Source organism: Numenius arquata, chromosome 19 (genome assembly GCF_964106895.1).
Source record: "Numenius arquata chromosome 19, bNumArq3.hap1.1, whole genome shotgun sequence".
NCBI classification, from domain to species: domain Eukaryota; kingdom Metazoa; phylum Chordata; class Aves; order Charadriiformes; family Scolopacidae; genus Numenius; species Numenius arquata.
In genome coordinates this window covers 10724009-10750777 of record NC_133594.1, presented here as the reverse complement: position 1 = coordinate 10750777, position 26769 = coordinate 10724009, and positions in this window count along the sequence as shown.

The window sequence follows — 26769 nt, the reverse complement described above, 5'->3', positions numbered from 1 at the left end:
TGTATAAACTTAATGTGATAAGCCTGGGATTTGCCAAATTCCTGGAAATCCTTCTTTTGAAAAAGTTCAGGTAAAAACAGAAATTTGCAGGCAGGATTTCATAGGAAGCAAATGTTTTATAATGTTTATTAACTATTTTTATGGCTCTTAGCATCAGGGTGTCCAGGTTCTTAAGTAACTATGACAACAGCATTGACCTCTGCATCCATCCACAGATCCAGAAAAACTGGCCATCTGTCAATCTTTCTTTATCAGTTGCTCCAGCTTTTTCCTCTAACAGATCAGTATCTTCACAAAATTTTGGGATGATCTCTGTATTTTTAGATCACACATGTCTTACCAGGTCAACCAAACCCCTTTTCCAGTCTCTGCCACACCATTCATGAAACCCCTTATAATGGAGTACAGCTTGATTCTGCCCTCAGTGTTCCAGCCTTGCATTCATGCAGTTTGGACCATTTCCTTTATTTAAACCCTGTAGACTCTTCTGCTTTTCAAGTATTTAAGCACTTAAGCTTTGCTAATGCATCTTCTTATTTGCAGTTCTCACATGCTTTTGCTAGACTAGACACATGCAGCACGCTACACAGCTTTCAAAAACCGCATGTAAATATCCTTAGAATGGCTCCAGGAGAACAGCGTAACAGACAGCATGTGGCCATGGACCAGAGGCCGTGCTCATTGTAACGCTACCTGCTGAGCGCAGCCGCCGGCATTCAGAGCATTATAAAAAGGGCATTACTGCAACAATGACAAAGACAGCGAGCCCTACTTGCACAGTGTTTAATGAGCAGCACAGACCATGGCATTTGGAGACTGACAGTTTAGGCTGGTTTGTTGTTTGGTTTTTTTAACCCCAAATTTCCATCACCTTTTAAATAATAAAGCACCTGAATTCATCAGAGCATCAGTTCTGAGAAAGCAGCATATATGATTTCAAGCCCTTTTGCAAAAACCACACATGGATGCCTTTCAAGACCAGCACAAGTCTCTGCAAAGAAAGAAATTGGAGGAGATCACACTACACTCGCTTAGAAATCATTTTGCCTTTACAGGATCTGCACTATGATTAGAATGCTGATGCCCTGTTACAGTAGAGACAGAAGTAGAATTACAAAGAGAGAAAACAATTTTCAGGATAGGGCATTACTCACTAACTGAAGGAACAGGTCACCATGGACAGACTTCCGGTATCAGTCATTTCCAAGTTTTAGACTTCTGCAGAAGCAAAATGGAAGAGTAATCAAATAAAAATATTTATGAATTAAAAAAAAAAAAAAAACCACAAAAAAACCCAAACAAAAACCCCAATCTATCCCATGCCAGGTACTTCTCCTCTTCCCCTTTAAATTTTCCACAGAACATTGTTTTTGTAGCTGCCAGTCCTGTGACCTTGCTGGAAGTCACCAAGCCAGAGATCAATTAGTGAGTAGAGAATAGAGAAGCAGCACTGCCTGCATCCTGCCCTCCCTTGGGAAGAGCAGCTGCGCTTCAGGGTACAGGCAGCATAAGCCTGGAAGATTGTTATCCAGTGGGAGTGCTGATACGCAGGTTGGTTACTAACTGCAAGATGCACAATGCAGCAGGACTGAAAGGAAACAGGAAAATCTCCTTTTTCCTTTGACTTCCAAATTTAAAATTATCCAGTGATTTAAAAACATTTTAATTTTGAACACAATGAAACCTTATTACACTAAATGATATCTACAGCAAATACACCATGCTGGCTTCAAACATAAATTATGAACATTTGTTAGCACGCTTCCTACTGAAGTGCCCCATAGAAAACTATCCTTTAAAAATACTGCATACTCTTCACATATCCCATCGAATCACTTATCAAAGTTGGGAAAAGTTTGTCTTTAAAGATCAATTGGGAGTATGCAAAATAAATTAAAAGAAACCTTTACTGAATCTCAGAAAATGTTTCCTGGCTTCAATAGCAAAGGAAGAGAAACTTTATCGGTAACACATAAGCATGATCAAAACACCTGCCATTTTCAACACCTGCCTTAGAAAAGCAAAATGAAAGTTGATATTTATGAAGACTCCTGGAATTGTTTAACCCATGCAATGAGATCTCATCTCCCCCAGATCTTGACTAAATTACTAGTTACTGGTCTCGATCTCACACCCTGCAGTACAGATTCCCTGGACCACAGAGCAGTGACTTGAATAATAAAGCTATGAAACTTATAAGTTCTAATTTAATTTGTCAATTAGATCACGTGATGTAAACAGAACTTCAGAAGAAAGTCTCCCCGCATGAGAGGTCAGAAGCACTTATTTATATTTTTATCATTTATTGCAGTCCCCATTTCCAGTGACCCTCATGGTATTCAGAAACAAATCAAATTAGCCACTTGCCTCTTGTCACAGAAAGAGGACCTATTTGCAAGTCAGCAGGAACATCCCAACACTCAGTAAAATTGTTTCACAGCACCTTATTAGGGACTTGAGAGGGGTCATGTAGCACTATCTGCGAGAGCTGACTGATGACATAAAACACAGAACGCTTTTGGACATGGAGCAGGAAAATTTCAAAGATCAGCCTTACAGAACCATATATATTAGGTTTTCTTAATTTTTAAATATGAGCATCTTAAATACTATCCTGAAAAAGTTATCAGGAAACACAATGAATGATGATGATCCCATGTTAATTCCCAATGCTACAACACTTCTGTATCTACTAAATTTCACAGTCTTGTTCCCTCTCCCCTGTGACCACACCAGCACTCCAGGAATGGGAAGCTGAAGGCAGTGACTCAGACCTCTGTGGTTCCCAGCAAAGGGCTCTACCTGCTGAACTTGAGAACATAATTGTGGGGCTTTCCACTAGGAAGATCCAACTGCTGATTGACATATAGCTGTGTTCTCAGTATTGTGACAACTCCAGCTCTTTAGTATTTAAATCGGTACATAAATTTTTCACACAGAACTAAAATAAGCCTAAAATAAGCCACCTGCCTGGTTACTACGATGTTACAACAGTCTGTCTGCTTGCCTTAATTTGCAGGCAACTATAATGCTATCTGTGTGATATACTATTCCGTAAGGCCTCCCAGAAGAAACCTGAGAGATCAATAGTCCTTAAATAAGTAATTAGAAGAGCTGAAATCATTTAGGTCATCAAATAGCAAGTGGGATAAATAGAGAGTCATACCTCCATGAACACGTGCATTTAGTAGAATTTTTACATGTCTTTGTTGAGTTAAATGATAGAAAGGCTGCACACCAGAGCATAAGAGGCAGAAGAGCCGAATAGCATCTGTGATAGGAAAGCAACGTAGGATAACAATACATACCTGTGTTAAAATTATTTGGTGGGTTAATAAAAAAAAAAAAAAACAACAAAAAAACCCCCAAACAAAATCCAACAAGATGCATCAACAGCATTCGATTTCCCATTCATAATGCAAGTGAATTTAGATCAAAAATTGAAAGGGAACTTTCTAATCCAAGGCAAAGACAACAGACAGATCAGGGCATTTCTACACTCATAGATGTGTTACACTAAACATGACAAAATGCATGCAATATGGACTAGGACCTGTCCCTGTTGCAGATCTGTTTCCCATTTATCAGTTTATAAGACAATACCAGTGAGTTCAGCAGCAGCGCACTGGGTACATGAAGTAAAGAGTCTCAAATATTGCTGCTTCTAGCTTATGCGATGCAAGGAACACAGCGCGTTATCATGGGAGAGAGACAACAGATTTCACAGAGTAAGGCTTCTGCTGTGATTCTGGTGAGAGGGAGCTGCCAACACCCGTTTGTCAGATGTAGGTTTTTGTGTGCTGGACCGTATCTGTTTGCTCTAGAACTTCAACATCTTCGAGATGAACAGACGTCAGAACTACAAACTGCTCTGACCCTGTGGGTTTGGGTACCAGTACCTTCAGGAAACACTCACACCAGCTTCATGAAGGTCAGCATTTTATCCCAAGGGTACAGCTCGTGAACATTTTCCAAATGCCATTGAGTTCTGGCTGTAGTCTCACAAAATTTTTAATGAAGTTATAAAACTACTTCATTACAACCAAATTTCTCATCATACCAAGACTTTTAGACAAATTTCTGACCACAGTTCAAAGCATTTTATTTCTACGTAACAAGTACTATTATTCCTAAGAGTTTTCCACTTTCTGCTAATGAAAATGAATCTTGGTAAAGCTTTTTTAAATTATTATTATGACTGTACTGCCAGCTGTGCTCAGACAAACACTGATTCAGTTTCTAGGCTTCAGGGTCATCAATACACTCAACTATTGCTTCCATCAAAAAAATACAGATCGCTGTAAACAAAAACAGATATGGGAAGGAGAAAACATGCAGTTAAAAAAAAAAACCAACAAAAAACCAACAAAGAGAAAAAACCCACACCACTGAAAACAAAAACTTTTTGTACCAGAAACAGATTGAAAACAGAAAGAAAATTAGCATTTAGGAATGAAAAAGCCTATTCACTGTTGATGTTAAATACAACACCCGCAGAGATGGAAGCAGGGTTTATTTTTGATAGCAGCATAAACATTAAAGATAAGCCAAAAGCATTTAGAAAATATGGGCACAGTACAAAGGCTCATGTGATGAGAGATATTTTGCTTTTAATCTTGACCTGGAAAACCTCTTGTATGACAGAGCCTCTTTTCAGTGGAGTCACAGTCCTGCCTAGTTACTCTGCCTATTAGTGATAAAAAGGCCACCCAAGTTGTTTCTACTTTGTAGTGATGGCAGGTTTTCAATCCTAAACTTCAAAGGAAAAGGAAAAAACGGGCACCTAATGTATCTGTCTAAGGACCTGCACTAAACTCCTGTCTTCCCTTATCTGGTCCAATCACACTCTTCCCTAAAACAATAACCCTTAAAACTGTATCATCGTTTTTCTAGAAAGGAGGTACGTATTCTCCCAAATATTTATCTACTTGCCACTGATATTTGTGAAAATACTTAGCTCATATTGATAAGAGATAAGCATGCAGCATATCTACCCACACAATGGAAAACCAGTGATTTCCAGATTGGTTCATCATGTCTCCAATCCCAGTAACATATAAGCACTCACCACATCAACCACAACCATCGTGAGAATTAAGCAATCACAGGATGAAATCTCAAATGTGCATTACAAAGTAGTAAGACCGAAAACTGTGGGCACCTCAGGACTGTGAAGTTCAGTCCTACTTTGGATGTCTGTTCATACAGCCCAGGCTTCTCTGGAGAGGAGAAGTGCAGATCAACAGTCAATCTGGAACTTTATGCCATCAAATTGCAATGAGAAACTGCCAACCCCACGTGCTCAGCTACAACACGACTGGAGACGATTCTTTGTGTCACCTTCCCTTGCACCGACCATACAAGCAGAGACGCTCTGTAACCAGCAGCAGTCACCCCACGTTCCCATGTGCATAACAGGTAAAAGCACTTCCATTCACAAGGAAAGAAAAATGTTAAAGCCCAGATGATATCTCAACAACCCATTTCCCAACGGAGAGATGTTAAGGAGCAGAAGACTTCAGATGATCACTTAGGGCCCCACCTTTATTAGAAATTTTAAATAAATGCAATCCAGGCCTTCCTATTGCATAAGGACTGCTCTATTGGGCCAGCTCAATGCTCCTGTGTAGCCTGATATTGTGCCTCTGAAAGCAGCAACAGGAGATTCCACTTGGAGAAAGCCCATGAGCCCGGCCACTTCCCATGGCCTGTTCTCTCTGCCTTTCCCCAGGGTCTGTAATTGTTGTATCAGTGATGTTAGAGGGTACGAAGTCAGTAACTACCCTTTCATCTCACTTCCCTTTCTATAAGGACTGACATCGTACCATCAACAAGAATTTGCTAGATTCCACTAACCTGCAGAAACATCTTGAGACAGGAATTACAATTACTTTTTTTTCCTCCACGCTGACAGGAGTGATCATGTACCCCCCTCTCCTAGGTCAGTGATGAGCAATATGGCAGCGGTCCTGTGAAAGAGTTCATTCTCCTTCCATTTGAGCAATGCAATCAGTATTTTGAAAAAAACCCCAACATTAAACTTACTACAAAGTTTTAATTTCTCAGGAAACACTGCTGGAACACACGCCACAATGAAATAATCTCAGCAGAAAACATGTCTGCACATGCACAGTCACACTTTAAAGAAGCCTGTTTACTGCTATGAGTTTTGTCATGGCCACTGGTGGAAATGTTTTAATTAGAGATTGAGCAGTTGCCAGATGGGGATGAGGACACAACCAGTGTGCTGAAACGGCGCAGTCTACAAAACAACATAGATGTCAGGATAGCTGAGGCTGGCTGCCTTGCACTGCGCCCTAAACAGCACCTATAAAAATAAGATTAAAGCACTTCTGTTTACAAATGGTTCAGGAAGCTGCTGATCTGCAGGCTCACTATAGACAACTTCACTTGGGCTGGTTCTGGCCAAACAAAGTAAGGAGGGAGGCAGCGCAGGGACCAAAGGGCCCGTGATGCCGAGTGCCGTACAGCGAACAGCAACTCACTTGGTAGTGTAAGGAACACCCTGTACCGTGACCCTCAGCATAGCGCAGACACACCAAACAAAAGTGGGAAATCAGAAGATTAACAAGTAGAGCGGCACATATTGAGATACGCATTCTTTCCTTTTTTTTTTTAACCTAGACCTTTGTTGTTTTTAATAATTGATATAAAGTAGCAAATGACTCACTAATTGCACTTCTAAATCGTAACCCAACCTGGAATCAATCACACACGGCATAACTTCTGTTCCTATTTGAAGCTAAATCCACCACAGTGCATGCAGTAGCCTCTCTAATAATTGCATTAGTCATAACCTGAATGTATTTCCCACTTACTTGGTTCCAGTTTTGCTTGCTTTTCAAGCTGGTCCTCATCCCTATCGCTAAAAAGATCTCTGAAATGTTACCCCACAGAGCCTGCTCTGGGACTTGAAGAGCACTGTGGTACATTTCATGGTGTGATTCCTCCTCTTTCAGTGTCTACGTTTCCCCCAGTACTATTTAATCTCCATTGCTCCAGTCCAAAGTCAAACAACTGCCATTCAGGATTGCACCAGATATTAGCAAGTAATGCTGCCACACTCTTAGTAATGAGTTAGACACACAAAGAACTGCCAGATTTATGCACGTCACCTTTTGTTCTGCAGAACAGATTCTAGATTTTAAAGTACCCTCTACACCGGATAGTCATCTGCTTGATTCTCTCCCTTTTATGCCTGAGAGAGACTTTTTTTAAAAAATGAATACAGATCTTGTAAGCCTTTTTCAGAGTAAAACTCTTTGCAACATCACACCACAGATTAACCATCTAGTAGCTGCGGGCCAAACAGAAATGAGGAACGGCATGAAACAAAAAAATAAAAGCTGGGATCAAGTATACACAAAACAAGGTAAGTCCTGACACCAAGGAACAATGTGGGATGCTCAAGGAACAGCGAAATGGCTTTTGGAAACTGCAAACATGAACTCGGTTAATCAACCTTTGCAGGATCCTTCCTAGGAAACAGACGCACTGAGCCCATGTTAACGCAAACCCCAACAGCACTCGCGCTCCCAGCGACGTGGTGAGAACCCAGGCTCACTTACCACCCATCCCACCATAAACACCGTAAGACTTGGACGTGCTTTCAGGAGCTCAGTACCCCCACAGTTACACCTACCACAGCAATGCTTATCTACCCCAGCAAAGACTACACTAGCACTGATATCATCTCACGTTCCTTTTCCCCCACTGTGAATCTTCTGCCCACATCCTGCAGAGAAACAGATTCAATTAAAATCTGCCAGGTTTTCACTGCTGATTTCCCTTCCCGCACCCCCAGACCCCTGCCAGCAATTGACTACTCAGATATTTAGCTTTTGATTTTAATGCAGATCTGCAGAAATATTTTTATTGACTCTGGGTTTTAATACTTGTACAGTTGCCCTGCAAAGATAGTGCATTAAAAAAAAATGTTTACCCTTTCTGAATGCAGCTTTAATCTGCTCAACATCTATTTTTATGCTGCTTATTTTATAACCTTGTAACTTTCACCTTCTGCTCTCTATGTTCTTGGGGTTTTTTGTAGAAGCCAGATGACATCATGACTTTCCACTTTGTTTTCTGTATCCTTTGGCATTCTACCTCCCTTCTTTTCTCATGAATTCTCTCCACACAAGCAAATACAGCAAGAGAGAAGAGGGGCTCTGGACACTGTTTTATGTTGCATGGAATTGTTTCCGACTTCATTCTTGTCATTAAAGATGAGTTGCTTTTTCAAACATCAAGATTTTCTTCAAAACACTTCACACTCACAAGTCATCCTCTTAGCTTATCACCTTCCTAAATCCAAGCCTCCTGTGTGGAAAGTATTCAAACACTGCCGAACTTCAAAGCATGCAAACAGCCACATTAAATGTGTGATTAGTCCCGCTGAAATTAAAGTTAAGCACATGTAATTATTTGTTTTTATAGGTTAAAAAGATGTAAAATCAAACAAGTTCGTTTTCAAATTTTCCAATTTTCTGTTATTTTTAAGTTCTTGTGAAGCTTATGAGACTAATTTGACATGTAAAGGTAGCTTTTCCTATGGAGATTTTAAAAATACACACCTCATATAGAGTTATATTTTCCCGATTCAAATTCTGTTGCAGATATCTTTGCATAAATCCCATTAACTTTAGTGCATGTCTAAAGGCAGAATTTGAAACCCATAAGGAACTGGGTCACTGGACAATGGTGAGTCTCAAACAGAGATTTCTTTTCTGAGTTATAACAAGAGAAAAATACCTCTTCCTTCAGGCACTAAGAGAACATTCCCATTTGTCTGTAAACAATACCAACCACTTGAAATTTGATAGGTTGCATTTCATCCTTGCTCACTTAGGATTTTTCCCTTTACTATAGCTAATAGCCGTTTAGTCCTTAATGTAGTATTTGTAGCTGATGCTATATCATCCAAGTCCACCAGCCCTCAGGGCTGCCTGCCTGCAGATTTCAGTGCCTGGTTCACTCCAAGCTTAAACCCAGTAGCTATGAACAACTTCTTGTAAAGGGTCCCTCTGTTTGTCTGGGGTTTTTTGGTCCCCAAGAGAACTGCTTTCACATGCTGGTCATATATACTAGCTCCTGCTTTGCCTCCATTTTTTATTGAATACTGGTAATAAAATGTCTTTATCACATTTATAGAATATTGTATAATCAGGTATGAGATCTACAAACTGGAAAATCAGTCCAGGAACAGAGATTATTTTTACAAACTAACTCTACATTTACTGTGTCAGTAAACATCAGTGGAAGAGTCTTAGAAGGCTTCAGTCACCATGACTGTTCTCTGCATTAGCAGCTCAGATCTGTACACTTTCCTCATATGATTGGTTTTATACCATTATATACACTTGTTACAGCACAAAACCTACACAGTACTTAAAATCAGACCATCTAACCTGATCTGGCCAGTCAGGAGATATAAAGAGACAGGACAAGCCACTATGCAGTAATCAGGAGTTAACGATGAGTTCCCTTTCCGCACTCACTTTTCCTAGAAAGTTTATATTTGCCAGAATCATTTAGATCGTCAGCCTCTTTCAAAAAAAATAAATAAAAATCCAAGTTACACACCAATAACATATACTTTGTGTTTTCAAAGATAGTATCAACCTTTAGATTTGCTTCTGCTCACGACTGTGAGGACAGCCTACTGCAATGAGCACCGGGCTTGGAATTCTAATCCAGACTATGCTACTTGCGGTGTGTGTGACCTCCGACGAAGTGTCTCACCTAACTCAGTCTCTGCATCTCTACAGCCTTTGTGATTCCCTCAGTTCTCTAGGGGTAACATTCAAGAACACATGACAATGTCTTAAATATTTCTGTGAAAAGACCTGCAGGAAACATGTATTATTTCCATCATAGTTATATATTCTAAAAAAACATCTTTCTATGCCAGTATTTTGTCCCAGGAAAGACCATAATTATTCTTAATTGCTTTAACTTTCATCAAGGTAAATCTAATTCCGGATTGCTTTTGGCACAATTCAAGTCCCCATCTCTTATTGCATACGCTTAGAGATAAAAATTCAATTTTCTTCCTTTTTATTCCATGAAGCCTAAAGACAGATGTTAACTTTTTTTCCAAACCTCAGATGTTCTTTTCCTTGTTAAATTTATATCCTTGTACTGCAGCACCAAAGCTCTTCCAATCCCCTGTATTCTAAATTAATCCATCAATCCCCTTTCCTCTGTGTTTTTGCCCTTGGCAAATCATTAGCCCAAGGGAGAACTCAACAGAAAAATTCAAGATTTCACTCAGACCACAGCTGAAAATATCTTTCTTCTGCCTCTGCAAAAGCCTCACTATCTGAGATGCCATCTCTTGCAGATTTTCCTCTCCTTACTGCACTTCCAGCTTCACTGCACAGCCACTAATTTTCACTGCTGCCCCTTCCTATTCCACAACCTCCTCCAGCAGCTTTCCTCTGGCCTATATTTGTACTGTGTCTCTACTTGCTGTAATCAGTTTCAAATAAAAATGTTCTCACATTAAGTCCTTGGACCAGTCCTTGATTTTCTAGCTATTATCTTCTCGCCCCTTCTCAGGGCCTACACTAATATTTCAAGGCCACATGGGAGATGCAGCCAAACTCATTCATTGCTTTGAAACCTCTTGATTCTAGACTTGAAAGCAGTAATTGAGATTCCTCCGATTTGTTTCTCCTTTCATTACTTAAAAAAAAAGAGATAAAAGTTTGTTACAAACGTAGAACTATGTTCAGAACTAAAGTGACGCTTTAAGCACAGGCTTGCAAAGAAGTATACAAAATTTATATTTAATTTGAACAAGCTGGACCTCTCACTACACATAGTTATTCAGGCACACGTGTTTTCCACTTCCACTCTAATGCTGCAAATCGCTCTTTTGAATGAAAGTTACTGTTTCACTTCAGCACTGCAAATCTCCTGATCCTACTGCCTTTTGCCAAAGTTCCCTCACAGGCCGCTTCAGCACAGCATGCTGCGTACGGATTATTTTGGCAGAGAGCTCCCCAGTCAACAGTTTTTCATCTTTACAGCCTGTATAAAATTAGTTTTGAAAAGTGTAAAAAGTGATATTAAATATGATTACCATGGACTTACACGTTGAAAGCCGAGTTTGAAAAGGCACTTAATGTAGGAACCTGGCAGAAATTTTGAAGCACTCGTGTGAAGCCGTTGGCCATTTGAATGTTGAAGCAAAACCATAATGGTTGTGTGAAATGTAAAGACGAAAAAACCCACCGCCTCAACCCTCCCTCCTCACACCTAAAGGCTTCGGCATGCTAGCACTTCTCTGAAGAGTGTATGAAAAACAGTACTTAGAGCTTTTTCTTCAACTTCACCACAGTGCCCATCTGCTCCAGGACAGTCAGATGTCCAGGATCAGGAAGAATGACCGCAGGGCAGCTGAAACCTGACTTGGACCCTTTTGTCTTGAGAGGAAGATGGAGACCAATGAATGCCGTATGCCCTGTGAAGCCCGACCTGCCTAAACACACCACAAAGCTGCCTGGATTTTAACGTCCTCAGACAACCACCGAGGATGCCACACGGAGAACAACTGCTCACATGGAAACACCGCTTCCCGGCTCAATTTAGGAAAGTGCTCCCTTTAGATTTTGCTCTGGGATATAAAACCCATGGAGGACGCGCCCTGCCCGGCTGAGGGGCGCCAGGGCCCAGCCTCACACCTCACCCCCGCCTTCGCCCCCTCCCCTCAGCCCTGCCCCATCCCTCCCTCTGGCCCCGCGGCCCTGTCAGCGCCCGCCGCCTCCTGCCCCTTCGGCGGGGCCGGGTCTGCCTGTGGTGAGTATTGACACTCACGGCCAGGGGCCGTTGCGAGCGGGACCGGCTGACGGTGAAACCACAAGCCCAGTCTCCGCTGAGGTGCCCCGGCACGGGGGCGGCAGCTCCTCCCCGCCCTGAGCGGGGACGGGGCAGGGACGATCCTCCCCACACACACACACCTGCCTCCCGCCGCGCCGCCGGGCCCGGCCGCCCCTCAGACGGGGATGGGGAGGACCCTACCGCGCCGCTTACGCACTCTGCGCCCGATACGCTAGCACCTACGGCATTTGCGCAACGGGAGCCCTCTCAGGTGCAGCGCCCGCGTTGACGACATTACGGAGAATTCGTAAGAAACACTAACCTCTTTGAGGGGCTTTACGTAAGTGGCGTTCCTAGGTGCAGGCTTGGCCGCTCCTAACCCACGTAGCTGCAGGAGCTCTCCGAACTGCAGAGAGCCCGGGCGACGGGCGGGATTACGCAGTTCACGCAAGGAGCAGCGGCCCCAGGTAGGAAACCGGCCGGGCCGAGCTCAGCAGCTTTACGTCAATTCCGTAAGGCTGCGCTGGCCTGGCCGCGAGGAGGGAGGAAACGGCTGATTCCGCGCCGCTACGGAATTGGCGCGGCGGCCGGGCATCCCCCTACGCAGTTGGCGTAAGACTCTCTCTCAGGTGCAGGGAAGGGGCGGGCTCACGTTGCCCGGCAGCCCCAGCCTATGGGGGCGCCGGGCGCTGTCACGTGCCGCAGCCCCGCTCGCCGCTGCGGAGCCGGAGGAGCCGGACGGGGCCACGGAGCCGGGCCGGGGCCGGGGGGGCTGCGCCGGGGCCGGCGGCGAGCGGGGTGAGGCGTGCGAGCGGCGGGGCCGGCGGCGGGGAGGGGCGGCGGGCGGCGGGCGGCCCTCCCTGCGCGCCCTTGAGGGGAGGCGGGCGCCGGGCACCGCTCCTCCCACTGCACCGGGCACTGCGGGCAGGAGGCAAGGGCAGGACACGGCGCGGGAGGCGGTGCGTGAGGGGAAGGGGGGGTGCGGGCGGGGGGGGGGGGGGCGCTGCTGCGCGCGCGGCCGCCGTTGGGGCGGGGGGTGTGTGGATGTGAGGGGGGTCTCGGCGCCCTGAGGGGCCGCCATCCCTGAGGGGGCGGAGATGAGGGGCTCGGCGCCGCGGCCGCCCTGCCCTTCCGCCGGCTGCGCGGCGCGTACCTGTCCGCGGGCGCGCAGGTGGCTGCGGGTGGGTGGGACACACGACGACTCGGCCGGTGTGCGCTGTGGTTCCCCCCGCAGGGCAGGGTCGGGTCGGGCCGGGCCGGCGGTCCCGTCCCCCTGACAGCCCGCCATCGCCCGCCCGCCCAGGTGCCGTGCGGGGAGGGCTCGGCGGGCGAGCTGCGCGGTAGCCATGGCTCCCCCGCCAAAGTTTGCTCCAGCCGGGCCGTGGCGGCGCGTGGCCCGGCCCCCTCCCGCTTCCACCGGCGGGGCTCCCGGGAACCGGCCTGGGCGCCGCGCTCCGGAGCCCCCCGTACCCTCTGGTACCGTCACGGGCTGCCGGCGTCCGAGGGGAGCATCCGCGGGTTTGGTTCAGGCTTTGGGTTTGTTTTGTTTTCTTCGTCTCTTTCATTCTGCGTTTGCTTTGCCCCGGATTCTCTTAATCATTAACCCACTCGTTTTTGTGGAAGTGAGAAGTTAAAAGGGGTAACCGGGGGGTCACATGCAGGCTCCTGAGCAGAGCAAAACTTGAGTTTTGAATCAACATAGAAACAGGCATTGTCTAGCTAAACGCCTTATTATTTATTTACGTGGTTCTGAAAATGGTGCCGTGTGATTTACAGAAAGTAAGAAGAAAATGTCCTGCCCCAGAGAGCGCACGTTCCAAATAGCTCCTGCGCGGAATACAGGAGTACCAAAAAATTATAAAAGGGGGCTCCTGGACATGTCTATATTCGGGATTTATTTTCTTTAGCTATAGTTTGTTAACATTTTTTTAAAACTTATCTTACTTTGTCTTGAAAACTTAGCCCCATTTAGAATGTCTAAAGTAAAGAAAGACATAACGGGGCATTGTTGTCAGAACAGAAGGTATTTCAGATCCCCAGTTGCAAAAAATGTTTGCACAACTTTAACTTAAATTAAAATAGCTAGGCTATTTAACTTAAAATAAAATAGCTGTGTGTTCCAGTCAGCGTTTGAAACCTGGCCTTCTAGGGTAAAGACAGAAAATTAAAATAATTTCCTTCATTCATGCAGAATAATTTAACATCATTGGAAAGAATGGAGAAGGAAGAACTGTTTGGAAAACTTGGTCTTGTTGTGTTTCATTTTTAAAGATATGGTAACCATTTTTGAGAGACCCAAAGGAAGCGACTGGGGAGGCAGAGAGGGCCTAGTGTTTGCAGGAAGGAAGGAAGGAAGGACGGTGGAAAAGTGCTGCCTGTACTCGGAGGGGAGGCTTTAAAAACTAAACTTTTGGAATGGGGAGGGAGGAAGGCCTGGTGGTGTCTCTGTGGAGGTTGTGTTGCTATATTCCTTTATTTGCACAAGGCCGTTGCTCACAGTGTCTGAAAAGCAAAAGTGTTTTCCAAGAATTTAAATAGCCCACCTCTTAGATGGGCCATCAGAAATTTGTAGAAGCTGGGTTGTAGTTATTTCCTGCCAGTGTAGAGAGGAAGAAGAAATCCGTGTCAGCCAACTGTGACTGGATGTAGCTTCTACTGAATTCCTGGTCATTTTTAGGAAGTTGGACTTGCCTCTGGAAGTTCTTGGCACGTGTCACTTTCTTCCCTCTGGAACTTTCGAATCATTTTCCTCTGCTTCATGTTGGTGTAGAATGAAGGGAGAGATGAAAAAGAGAGTGGGTAAGGATTGCTAATAGTAGGGTTTTCATGTTTTCTGTTTCTCAGAATCTTGTCATTGATGGTGCAAGTCTAGTGCTGCTTTGATATTTCTAGTAGAACCTTTAGTCCTTGCTAATTTGTATTCCTGTTTTTGTAAAGGTGTTTTATTTGCATAGGCTGTTAATCCAGACATCATTATTATTGAACTATTGACAATATTGTCTTCTTTCCACAAAGAAGATGCTGTTGGAGTGCCAGTTCTCGCTCCAGGTGGTTGACAGGCTAAATGCAAGGTAGAAATCTAGGACTTTCTTGGGGAACTGGAGGTAGAATCTCTCTAGAAATACTCGTGTGTTTAGGGCTGGGGGGAGCCCCAGATGATAATGGGTATGAATGTTGCTGAAGAAGTGACCAAATCCAGGCTTGTGGTTTGTCCTAGAAGAAGGAATTTCAGACGTGATTTTAAACCAAAGGTTCAGAAGCAATTGAGAAGAAAGAGTGAAGAAATGGAAAGATGTAACCGAGGACGGCAAAAGGCATGCCATGCCTAAACATGAGAGGAGGAGTTTAAACTTGTGTGGATATGCAGATTTCGGTGACTCTTGTTTGTGACTTGTAAGCAGTTTTCTTAAGGATGCTCACTCAGTAAGAGAGCTCTCTTCTTTTGAAGCTCCTCAGTTAACGTTCCTCAAAGGCCTGTGGGTGAACTGAGATTTTTTTTTTTTTTTATTTCCAAACAGGATTTCACAGTTCAAAAAAAAAAAAAAAGTAGTCTAAGAAGCTGCTTCATGTTGTGAAAAACTTCACTGTAGAATCATAAAAGCTGCACTTTTTTCCACGTTGCTTTGGAAGCAGCTGAACTTTGTAACTTGGCATGTAAATAGAGCTCTTTGAAGAGCACGTCCATGGCTGGAAAGAGGGGAGGGAGAGAAATGCCCTGGCTGGTTAGCAAGCTTTTGAGTGTTGTAAAAAGCCACTGTGAGCACGCTTGTTGAAGTATCTGTCAAAACATAGAAGAGAAATTTGCAGTCTTGTCCTTGGATGTGGTGATGTACATACACCTAGAAGTGGCCAGTGTGTCTAAGTGTAAATATGAAACATAAACCAGTGGCTGTTTGTGTATTGCTATAGACTGGGCTGGGCGAGGGAGAGGAGTTGGGGCAGTTGAGAGGAAGGTACCCAGGGATGTGTTGGTCATCGCTAGGCGGTGTGGATGCAGAGGTTCCATCTACACCTCACCAGGGTATCTTCCAGCTCTTGGCAAGTTAGGATTTGTGGCAAGTCCAGCTGTGCCAACAGAGGACTTTAGCATTTTGATTTCTGTAACTTACTTTGTGTTGAGGTTTGGGGGAGGGAAGACTTTCCTGTTCTAACAACATAGACATGAGGAGCACTTGGCTGATGCAGCGTCCTGGATTTGCTATAAACTGAGAATATTGGCAAGTAAAGATTGCTTTACTGCTGTATATGCTGCAGTGATGAAATCAAAAGGAAAATTCCTGTTTCAAGCAACATGAAAAACAGTTCTAGATTTAAACAGCAGAAAAATGCAAGTCTCAAACATTTCTGTAGAAATCATATTTGAGTACATTTGTTGTACTTGCAGCGTGATTTGACAAATAGAAACTTTCTACTTCATATTTAAGAAAACAGAAGCCTAAGCTGCTCTACCTGAAAATATTTGCTTGTATTTAAAATAAAAAAAGATAATTGATACAAGCTACAAGACCAGAGACAATATTTTTTCAGTTGTACTTCTTGGCATTTGTGTAGTTTTTCCTTCTGTTGAGATAATTACCTTATGTTTCTGGTCCTCTTTCTCTAAACATCATGGAGTGAAAAAGGAATTACTGGACCCATGTCGATCTGTTGTCTTGTATTCATACCTCTGCTTGGCCATGCACATACTGACCTATCTGTTAATGTCCTGTGTGGTACAGGAATGTAGACGAGGTGCTGGTTATAGGAGAAGCATAAGAAAAAATTCAGGCTATGTCATTTGTTCTGCTGTTACTGAAAGGTATGTAAAGCATGGTATTGGGCTGCTCTGTCCCTCCTCCTTTGCTGGCTAAAACCAAGAACTCCGAGACTAATCCAATGGGTGGATTTTCCACGCAGCTGAGCGGGGCCACTCTATTACAGGGCCACCTGCACATTTGGTGATCGGCTTCTCAAGTAGTAAAGGCCACGGGTTATTAAAACCCACGCCCGTGTTGTTTTCCTTCATTGATTTTTCTATAACTATGCAAAACTTTGTAACTCTTGCAGTAAAATATTTTCATAACAGGAATAATCTTACGAAATCCGTTTGCTAACTCATCTTTTGGGATCTCTTGGATTGTGGAAACTTAAATGATCCTGCCACATGGGTTGATTTAAACTAGTTCTCTTATGTTGTGGTTTGGCATACTATTTAAGAGCCTCAAGATGCTACTTGTGATTGACATAACAAAATGTAAATTATATGCTGTTTTACTAGGCTCCAATTTATCTGTCGTAAGGTTTGTGTACCAACAGTACTAAGCTCTTCTTAAAGCAATGTTTCTCTTTCATGTGATGTCTACATAGGGGAATTAAATTACTCTTAATTGTATGTTTAAAAATAAAATAAAATTGGGGTATGTCTGGCTAGCACAGAAAACTAAATATTGCTGCTTCTTGTTCTTTTTGTGCATTTACTTTAAATTGACTTTATTGAAAAATTAAATGTTTGAATTTCTGGTTGGGAAGAACATTCTTACTAGTGGGTACTCATGAGAAGTCACAGAACTCCAAGAAATCTTAGAAAACAGAATTGATTAAGGTTTTAGACCTTAAACTTTGATGCAGTTAGTGCTGAAGAAGTGAAACGATGATTGAAGCGGAACTTGGCATTTGGCTTGACAGTGAGCTCAATGGTGAGAAACTGATGTTGCCTCTTAGAAATTGCCCTGTAGTAGGAGTGGAAAAGGGCAAGTTGATTTTGGAGGCCTTTACTTCTATATTTCCTCTGATTCTTGGGAGGGAGGTGCTTTCACTAAACATTTCTTGTTTGACTTGTAATACAGCAGTTTGAGTGTTAGCATAGTGTTCTAAGTATTGGGCCTTGAAGTGTCTTTAGAGTTCTGAGACACAGGTATGATGTTACATGTGGAAATGTTTCTCCCAAGCTATTGGATTAATTCGGTTGATTATAGCTCTAAACAGAATCTTCCTCTAATCCCAGTTCTCAGCTGGCAGTACCTGCCTTCCTGGAAAAGCATAAACAGAACTACAGGTGCGTGCGGAGCCTCTTTGAAGCTGGCTTGGAAACCGGTACTGCGTGTTTCTAGAGATGAGCTTTGGCAGAACAGTCACTGGAGAGGCTGGGGAGACGTGAGGCTTAGGAGCAGGATCTCCTTGGGTGTACAACGCAGCTGATTTCCTCCAGTGAGATTTTGCCACAAAATGTTTTGTCCTAGTGCCAATGATATTGTGAAACTGATACACCTTCTTTATTCTATATTCTAAAGGGGGTAGGATGGGTCCTGAAAGAGTGGATTGTGATAAGTCCTAGTTAATCTTGGAGGAGGCATAAAAAAATTTCCTTACTTGTTGCAGGGCATTAGGTGGCTCTGATTTTTGTTATGGTGTAGCAGCCAAAGCATTGTTACCAAGATCTTATTTAACCCTTTCTATAAACGTGAAATCTCTCTTGAATGTCCTCATATTTGGTCTTTAAAAAGATTGTATAAAATTCAGCAAAGAAACAAGCCAGGATGCTGCATCCCACTGAATTTAGTTGATGTTGTTGAAATAAGTGACAGTCTTAAAATTGCTAACTGGTATATACCTGAATAAAGAAGGTATTTAACTTAAATGGGCTTTTTACAGCCTGCTTATCAAAGCGCTGAATGGCGTACTAAACGTATCACATGGAGACTGGCTGAAAGCCTACAGTTAAGACAGTACAAATCAGTTCATTTAAAAAACAAATTACAGCTTGTATTAAAAGAGGGGGGGGGAAAAAGGCATTTGAGTTCTCTGTGGGATGGGAGTCAGCTGTGGAGTGAAGCTGTACTGTTTCTGTTCCGGTACATATCGTGGCCATAAAGGCTCCAACCCTGTAACCTTGTGTAGATCAGATGAATGGGATTGGGTTGTGGATGGTTTTGTTAACATGTTATTTGTTTCTGTGATTATCAGAGGATCTGAAAGTGGTGACTAATGTGTGTTAACATTTAATCAATTTTGGCGTTGAATTTGAATAACAGCTATTTATGGTGTTAATTACGCGGTCCTGGGCATTGCGAGGAGCCTGCACAACCTGCGTGGCTGGTTTTTCCAGCGCTGCTGCGAGGAAGCGGTGTGATGTTCTGATCGCTGTGTAACTGATGCTGAATCTGGGCGAAGACATCAGTTTTCCAGTATGAAGGCAAGAAGAAAAATTAGTCATTTGTTCCTATTTTTTGATACTTCTGTGCTGAAGGGGCAGCTCTTTGCGTATGGAAACTTGCTCTTTTTCTCTAGTTATGGGTGCTGTAGTTTGCTTTCTGAGCCTCCACACGATTAGTACTTTTCTGCTTTCCTTATCTACTTTGCTTGATTTCTGTATGTATAATATGTCAATTTTTGAGTGTTTGCTTTAATGGAAAAGACCCTGGAATAGAAGGGGGAGCAGCAGCTGTACAATGTGTCTCTTCAGGGAGCGAAGTACCAGAGAATACATGCAGCCACTGGAAATCTGAGGTATGATGGGACCAGCAGGGAACATGGAGCTTAGAGTAAGATAGTTGAAAGGAAGGGGTTGCAAGGAATCCATAAAGGACAATATGGAAGTCTATAAAACTGTAAGACTAAATAAAGTGCTTGCAGAGAAAATTGTGGATTGGAAGGTTCCCATAAAAATCTGGGAAGTGTTTAGCCCTGTAATATCACATATTGTGGTGGCTGTGCACCCCAGAGCCAAGCCTGGACTGATTTTAGAGTAGATTAGTAAGAGAAATTTCAGGTTGGGTTGTACTTTACTATGGAGGTGGATTCTAGAATTCTGACTGGCTTTTTTTTTTTTTTTCTTTTTATATGTAGACATAAAAAGTGTGCCTAGGTATTGGGTCTTCTGTTAATATAATAATTTAGATGAATGTTAGTTATGTAACTCCTCACCCTGACACAAAGAGAAAAAATACTGTACAGCCTCAGTTTTTGACTTCTGCAGGTCCTTTCCTGAACAATAAGTGCAGTGAGAACTGGAATTTTTTTTTATTTTTTTTTTTTTTACCTCAAGTAAATTAAGACTGAAATCCTACTTGAGAACCTACTGGAGCTGGCGGCTGGACTCTAACTAAAGCGAAGCAGCTTGGGCTCATCTTATTTGCCTCACAAAGACTTTTGACATTTCTAGACTGAGAAATGAGATCTCAGATGTAATATGTAATCTCAGATATCTGCTCAAATTATTTTGTAAATGCATATGGCACAGAGACTTGGAACACTTGGATTTCTACTCTTCCAATCCTAATCTCTTTCTCTGATAGCTGGTTCAGCTCTACAGAAGATGAGAGGAAAACCTAAATGCCCAAGAACTGGTTTCTTCCCATCTCTGGTTTGAAGAAAGCTTTTTTCCATGCCATAGATTCTTAGTGACTGTCATCTTTTCAGGGAGCTAAACATGTTTAGTAAGCAGCTCTTTAACGTCCTAATGCTTCATGATCTCTTGATTTGATGTCTAGATAATTGGACTTAACAAATAGATTAGAGCTGCTTTGGTTACCCAGTTATGCTGTCCAAGTCTTTAATCATATAGAGACTTAATTTGTTTCTTTATAGTAATCAGCTATGCCATTTGGATGACCTTAAAGAGGGGTGGCTGTCTCACTGGGCCTCTGTAGACTTGAAATGTGGTGTTTCTTATGCATGGTAACCGGGGATGTTATGTGTGCATCACAGCCAAGCCCCAAGTAATTGTGAGCATTCCTTCTAAAACTGGAAGCTGGTAAAAAGCCCAGTGAGTAAACTCTTTAATACCAGACACAGAGCAACACTCTGATCCAGCGAAGGTTTGGTGATTGAACTGACAGTATTGATTAGGGGTGCATTTGGCCCCTTTTCAGGTTCTGCCACTGATTTACCGCACAATTTCATTTCTTCATGTCTGAAGATCCCCTATAAAGACCTGAAATGTTTCCCTCTCTTACAAAACCTGTAACTTTAAAACCAGTAATAAATGTACTCTGGTAGATACGGTGACAAGTTTTCTAGAAAAGTCAGGAAGGCAGGCAAATACTGGGAAGTTGGGGGGAAACAAGGCTGATAACTTCTTTGCTTCTGGTGGGTGAGGGTGAAATTGGTGACTGCCAAAAATATGAGCTCAGAGAAGTAGCTTGTTCTGCTCTGAGCTCACATCTGTACACACCTCCTCATCTCTACAGATGGCCAGGAGGCTGAAGAGAGAACACAGTTGTCTAAATTTGTGTAAGAGAAAAGAATCATGACTCCCACCTTGGAAGCGAACAAGAACCTCCTGTAACTGGGGTATTTTCAACAATTTAAAAAACTTGGTTGAATTTTCAGCCTTGGAAAATTATGTGAAACCTGACAGTGTTTGTAGCTGGTAAATATATTTTTATATTGCTTTCTATTAAAAGATGGTTGGCTGGAACTACTCTTTATTCCTTCAAAACTAGCCTGCTAAGGAATAAATTTGATCTAGAAGTTGTCTTTGTATGCTTATGCTTTAACAACTTATAAAATACTTTTCCACGTTAGATTTCATAGTACTTCACATTTTAGGAAAAACAAGTGTCACTATCTGAATAGTGATGGTACTATTTCAGTCAATAGTGACAAAAAGCACAAAAATAAAACCATAATATTTCATCTTTATGTTTCTTTTCTACTAACGTTAGTGTGGGAATGACTGTCTTTTGCAGGTTGGTTATTTCCATACAGTCTACTTTATCTTTTGTGGGAATTCAGTCATTTTCCTTTTGTTAGCCCATGAGATAAAAGGGTAGTGTTTAAGCAGGTAGCTGGGAGTCAGCATTATATAAAGTAGCGAACTCTTGACCAAAAATCTGGTTTTGTGGCTGTGGCCTTATGTAATAAACCAATAATAAGAGCAGTTTTCAAAGAGCATCTTTGCCAGTTTGCTGATTAACCCCTGTGCTTTGCAGACAGGGGCTGAATACTGAATGTTCCTGGATTGTGACTGTATATATTGCTCACCTCCACCCCGAACACTGAAGAACCTGAAACTGGAGACTTCCTGACCCGTTTAAAAACAAACGAGCAATGTTGTTTAACTTCTTGCTGTGGGTCAGGAGCCTGAGCTTTATGCCAAGTTTCTGGGTGAAACAAAGTAAGACTGCAGAGTTTTTTCTAAACTCTTGCAAAGAGCGCTTATATGGAACTGCTGATAAAGCCACGACTGCTGAGGCACTGTGACTTATTAAAGCAGATTTTTAAAAAGGAAATGAGATATGGCCTGTCTTAAACATTCTTCAATAAATTACAGTCCTTAGTTGAAAAATTTAGCAAGTGCAGAGGTGCAGTATTTTGTGTTCCTTAATATGGATTCTGCATTAGTATTAAAATAACCACCATGTTACAAATGGATCTGCTTTTTCTGTGTAGTTGGGTAGTAACATACCTCTGTTTTGGTTCCCGTTGAGATGCTTCCAAGTGTGCTTTTAGTAATGCAACATAAGCATAGTGTCATTGTCATAACAGCATTCCACCCAGAGTGAGAAGTTGCAGCAGCACCATACAAAGATGCACTTGGTCTCTCCCTTACAGGATGGTGTCGGTCATCCAGCCCCATGTGAACTTCCTGTGATGGCTGTGCCGAGTTCCATGTCATTTTAGAGGGAAACAAGTGTTCTGAAAAAATATCAAGGGGGAAGAGGGTTCAGAAGAGCTTTCAGAGAAACAGGCAAATACAGGGTTGAGCTAAGTTGAGTGGGATCAATGAATTGCCCAATGAGGATAGAGAGTCCAGGTGAAACCGTCAAATGTTCCTTCAGTATCTGAAGTATCCATTTACTGACGCTTCTGCAGTTTCTGCAGGGTTTGAATATCGTCGTACTGATGCTTCTGCAGTTGCTGTAGAAACTGTTGGCTCGGGCCGTCTCCTTGCAGTTCTCCTTCAGAGGAAGAACTGCTCGAGGAGAGCTTGTCTGGGCATGGGACTCAGTGGTACATTTATTGTTCCCTTTCACACTACGATCTGTAATCTTTATTTTAATATGAATCCCTTGGCTAGCTTCTTTTTCTTTTGCCTGTAAATGTTTGATCTGTATGTGGTACTCACAGGAAAGAAGTTCTCTTGTTCCAGAAGAACAAAGACTTGCTTTCTGTTTGCGCTGGGCACTACTGATTTCCAGTAGTCGACTGGTTTTACTGCCAGTTTTAGCAGGTGCACCTTGTCTCAATGAGTTCTCTTTACCCTCATCACACAGCACAGTAGCAAGGCTCATGCACAGGAGGCTGGATTTTGGCTGCAAGCTGAGGAGAGCAGGGATTTGCTGTACTCCCCTCTCTCTTCGTCGCTCAGTTGCCATTATTTGTGCTCCTCTTGTGTTGCAGTTGGACTAAATGGTTGTTGCAGGTCCCTTCCAACTGAAAATATTCTAACAAAGTTTGGAATATCTCCTGAAAAGACTGTGTTGATAGATTGGATAGTAATTTGATAATATGCATGCACAAAATATAGTCTTAAGTTTTCAGAATATTGGAACAGATCAGAAAACTTGACAGTCTGTCGTGGTTTTGGCTGAATTTACCAAAACTGGACCGGTTTTACTTCAAACCGGGACACAGTCTCTGTGCTGTAAAACTCTGTAGCGTTCATTCATGGAACTGTGTAGAGAGAAGGCTGTTCGTGTGAAAAAGATTGAAAAATATTTTTTTGGCTGCCCTTGTTGAGAAAGAAAAGTATCTTCTAAGTTTGTCATGAGGTTGCAAAAACTTGCTGTTCTCTTCCCAGTACCTAGAGAGCGGGGAGGTTGGAGGGAAGGGGGAGAGCAGGCGGAACTGGTGCAGGGCTGGTTTTCAGGGCCTTCTGTGCTGCTCCTCCATGTGGTGGGGCTTCCAGGCTGCAGCGGCGCGGAACTGGGTCTCCTCTCACCGTCCCTCTGTAGCAGTTGAGCCGCTGCAGCACAAGGACAGCTTGCAGATATTCCAGCACAGCAGCGATGGAACAGGGTAGCTTTTAAGACTAGTATGGAGGGAAAGAGAAGAGCCAGTAGCTGTTAGACCTCTCTGTGTTTGGTATACAAGAGACAAAATTGTCTGTAAATCCAACTATCCAGAACGTGCGGAGCCCAAGGGAATCAGTATCTGTTTGTTACATGTGTGCATTTACTTTTCTTTTGTTGTTGTTCTTTTTTTTTTTCTTGGGAGCCTAAGAGAAGACCGGGTTAGAAGGAGGAAAAAGTAGCATCAATAGGGATGAAAAGTGACCTTTTGGCAGAGTTGGGCTTACTGTAGAGATCATCGTGTTGAAGTACACACTCTCTAGTCTCCTTGTCAGCAGATTTAGGATCAAAGCAGCCAGCCTGAATGGACTCGCAGAAATGATAAACTGCTATTAGATGGCTGGAGCTTGGTGTGGAGAAGACTGAGGAGATACTGTCTGAGGTGTGTGCTTTGGAAACAGGCAGGGGAAGTGGTGACGTGCACTCCTGCTCAGCCAGGAGCTGCCAATTTCTGTTCTGATTTGTAAGAGAAATGCTGTCAGACCCTGCATCCTCTTTGTTTGTTTTTGGGTGTTTTAGAAGGCTACCTAATATCTAGTGTGAAGGCTGGGGGTTTTTATTGGCTGATTTGTTTGTTTATTTTGTTGTTTGTTTTTGAAGAGAGAAGCATGAGCTCCCGTATCCTCCATAGCCTGCTCCTGTGCCACCTTAGAGCTTTAGAAATGCCAAGTAGCAAAGAACTGCCTTTGGTTTTTTTCTTCAAAACCAAATGATGTGCTGGAATTCAGTGTCCAGAATGAGATGTTCGATGCTAGCAGCTTTACAGAGTGGAGCTCCACAGCTTTCCTTTATCTTGCAGAATGGCTCGGGTCCCTTGCTAGTGTCCTGAAATGTTCTTATTTTTCTGGCTTCTGTTCTTCCTGAGAACAGACTGTGTGTGTCCTGCTGCCGAACAAAAGAGGGACTCTATTGTCCTCTTTTGGAAAAGATACATAAGGTTCCTGAGTCCACGTCAGTTTGACTTTCAAAAGTGCGGAGTGCTCAAAAAATATGATGCCTGAAAATAGGACACATTCTGAATTAGATTCCTGAATTTAATCGCAGCATATTCAGATACTGAATTGCTAATTTGAATCTCATGAATCTACAGGTAATTGTTGTCAAGCATCTCCTGTGACCGTTTGCCAAGCTGGCCTGTGAAGGGTGGCTGGGGTCCTGTGAGGGAGAGATTGAATAGCAAAAGCTGCCAGCAATGCGGCGACTGTTCAAATTAAACTAAGGAAGCCATAGTAAAGGATGGGAAGCTAGAAGGAGGGGGAGAGAGCATGCTCCAGAGCTTAGTGTGTATGGTAAATGAAAAACTAAGTACTTTTCAAAGTCCTACCACTGATTTGCCACAGCATTGGGCAAGTCACTTAAATCTTTGGGCAACAGGGTCTCTTCTGAGTGCAAACAGCATAACATTTACTGCTATTACAGCAATTGGAGAAGTAATGTTTATGAAGTGTTGTGAAATTCTTGTGTGTGTAGCTGAGGTCTGATATTTTTTTTGCTAATAAAAGCACGTTGAAGCTTGATACTGCAATCAAAATGGAAGAGGCCAAGTAATGTGTTTCAGTCTCTGCCTGAAGATTGCCATCTCCCACAGGTTCACGGTGGAGCACTGGGTAGTACTGGCTGTTTACCAGTAGATGGAGAAGTAGTTTCCAAGATTTCTTTGGTTTGTAACCTCTGTGCCGTTTCCTTCAATTTATTGTTCATTGTGTTGCAAAAAACCTTAATCTCTTGCGTGGCTGCAGAGGCAATGCTGGTGAACTTGCAGGGACTGCCAGTTGCTTTCCCAAAACAGCTTGGTGACACCTGCATACTTTGGTGAGTATCTTGTATTTAAGGGTGCAATATATTCTCCCCCATGGTAAACGGAAAAAACTCACCACAGCTTTGAATGAATACAGTTATGTAGGTATTGTTATTCAGCAAACTATGCCTATTCTCCAGTGGACATACCTTTGATTCCTCTGGTAGCTTTTAATTTTCACAGTGGTATTCCAAGAGGAAAACCCGCTACTTAAGTTTTGCTTTTAGTGCAGAAATAAATGGAACATCTCTGTTGCTCGTCTGAAACCATGTGTCGAAAGGCATGATTTTTTTTTTCCGAACAGTTTTACAGAGTAATAGGACAGAGTATGATTTGGATTACAGAAGATGCATGCTGGGTCAGTTTAAAGTCTGCCAAGTTCTAATTTGCAATTTCTAGAAAATTTTAAACAGAAACATCTGAGTGCCTGCAGAAATCATCATTCTAAATTTAACTTGTGGATTTTGTCTCGGTAAAGCATGAAACTAGCTGGTGGCATTTGTCCACTGAATTTCAGGAACAGCCTTTTTTTGTGTTGAGAGTTCTGCACTGGTGGTTCGGGCATTGTTTTCCTGGTCCTGCAGCAAGTGAGTTCTAAATGCTTTAAATTTAGAGCAAAATGCTAAGTGAAAAAGTGTTGGCTGCTTTTTTGTTTCTCTCAAAACAAGCCAAAAGCCTTTGGAAGAATGTTCTTTCACCTTGTTACTGTTTTCTTTAACGCATTTCTGCAGTTAACTAATGATGAACTAACTTTTAAAAATGGTTCTTCTTGGCCTCTGAATACTCTTGCAGTAAGTGTAGGAGTTTCAAAATATCACTGAGAAAGTCCAATACAGAGACTTTTGTTCCCACAGTAGAGGATCCATGCAAAGAGGATAGAACTCTGAAAAACAGCAGAAGTAAGTGCTCTTTCAGTGCACAAAGCAACACATCTATGTACCTTTTTTTTAAAAAAAAAAAAAAGGATTTTTCTCATTAACACAAAAGTTTCAGTATTTAAAGTTAAATTCTGTTTGACCTGTGGAATAAGCTAGATTGATGGCATTATAATCTGACAATCACTTACCACTAAAAGTATAGTTTTAGACTGTGAAAACCAAGCAGGGTTTTTGTGGTGACAGGAGCAGAGTTCGA